The sequence below is a fragment of the Pinus tabuliformis genome, chromosome 7 (genome assembly GCF_031772625.1).
Source record: "Pinus tabuliformis cultivar Carrire ecotype Pingquan chromosome 7, CPIR1, whole genome shotgun sequence".
Lineage (NCBI taxonomy): Eukaryota > Viridiplantae > Streptophyta > Pinopsida > Pinales > Pinaceae > Pinus > Pinus tabuliformis.
The window spans coordinates 1394007667-1394009727 of NC_142293.1; the positions used below are offsets into that span (position 1 = coordinate 1394007667).

A 2061-nucleotide genomic window follows, 5' to 3' on the forward strand; every position below is an offset into this window, starting at 1 on the left:
GCTAGGTGCGTAAAAAAAATATATTTATTTAAAAACTAATTACATAAAGAAATATTGTGTGATATGCTTTCTACTTCCAAATATAAGTATATTATATTTGGGGTCATGTATTAGCGTGTAGAAAGGTTAAAAATTCCTAGGCGTTTGTCGTTACTCGAGGGCCATTAATTATAACTCTGATCCCGAAGAGGGATCGTCATCAACGATTAATTCGAGAGGGTTTACTTCAGGTTCCCAATAGGGCCACTCAATATGACTGGATCCGGTGCGTTTGAGATCGAGAAGATGGAAGCAGTAGTTGAAACAGTCGTCGAAAGAATGCAAGCCCAGGGGACCAACACAAAGAAAAGCTTCAGACATTGGATCCTCCTGCTCCTCAACATCTTGGTCCTAGCTATCGGTTCAACTGCAGGGCCTCTGTTGACAAGATTTTATTTCCTGAACGGTGGATCCAAACTATGGTTCTCTTCTTGGCTAGGGACTGCGGGCTGGCCTCTTCTCCTCCCGCCTCTCTATTTATCCTATAGAAAGCAGCCCAACAGAGAGAATCACATCACCCTCAATCTCTTCCTGGCTTGCTCTGGTATCGGAATCCTCACAGGCGCCGACAACTACCTATACATATATGGCCTCTCAGTTCTGCCCGTTTCAACTTCCTCTGTGTTGATCGCCAGCCACCTAGCCTTCAACGCTGTTTTCGCGCTACTGTTAGTCCAACACAAGTTCAACCCTCTCTCCGTAAATTCTGTGGTTGTGCTCACTGCGAGTTCTGTCATGCTTGCCTTCCATGCAAGCGGTGACAGGCCTGCAGGAGTAACGAATAGGCAGTACGTGCTCGGGTTCGTCTTAACGTTGTGCGCATCTGCCCTATATGGTTTCATTATTCCCTTGGTTGAGCTCGCCTACAGAAAAACAAAACGCAAAATAACGTATACGCTTGTTATGGAGATGCAGGTAATAATGTCTTTCTCGGCTACTGTTTTCTGTACAGTGGGCATGCTCGTTAACGGAGACTTCCAGGATCTCCACAGGGAGGCCAACGAATTTCGTCTGGGGAAGCTCGATTATTGCATGGCTCTCGTATGGTTTGCTGTGACGTGGCAGCTTTTTTTCATTGGGGTTTTCGGCGTGACGTCCATGGCGAGCTCTCTGTTGAGCGCTGTGCTTATTGCTGTTACGCTTCCGGTGACTGAGGTCCTCGCTGTGGTTTTCTTCCGTGAGGAATTCAGTGCGGAGAAGGGCATGGCGCTGGTGCTGGCCTTGTGGGGATTCGCCTCGTATATCTATGGGGAATACTATTGCGATTCTAAAATGCGGCCTCCTAACGTGCCGAAGCAGCAGAATGAGGCAGAAGGCCCAGGGGGAGCGGCACAAGCATACCAGTCCGTTAATGATGTCTCAGAAGATCAATCCATTAATGGTGTTGAAGAATTGGCGATGGATGACTCTGGTAAGGCTCTGTGATATCCATGGTTGTATGAAGTACCCTGGATCAAATTGCATTAATAATCAGCTATAGTTTAACCTTTCCAGCAAACCCTCGAATATTGCAGTGATTCAAGATTGGTTTTTGTTGGAAAGGCATCCATTGGTGGGAGGGTTTTCCGTCGAGCTATGGTCTGTAAGAATTGGCGTGATGAAAGTTAAATTTTTATTTTGATTATATTTTTACAGAAAGCTAAGTGATTAGAAAAACTATTTGAGTTAATTATTTTTATGATTTAATTGTAGATGTATTTTTAGATTTAGTGAAGGGGTAGAGTAGTATGTTTTTGTAGATTTAGTAGTCAAATAGCTGGGAGGAGCTGGGTCCTTGGTTCCACAAACAAAGGGGTATCACATACCAATTTAGTGTCTGTCTAGCCTTGACTTTAAAATTTGATAATAATAATAATAATATTAATATTTTACATGACTGTTAACATGAAATTTAGGTGAAAAAACAATTTGAATTGATTATTTTCATGACTATAGTTATTAAAAATTAAGTTTTTTATAAAGAGGAAAAACAATGGTTATAAAGTTATTTCTCCAATCATATTTGGTATTTATTCTATCTCT

The 2061-nt window shown here is 42.2% G+C and overlaps 1 pseudogene; it reads left to right on the top strand.

Annotated features, from left to right (window-relative positions):
- Positions 1–285: 285 nt before the first annotated feature.
- LOC149252872 (purine permease 1 pseudogene) lies at positions 286–1464 on the top strand (annotated as a pseudogene).
- Positions 1465–2061: the final 597 nt, after the last annotated feature.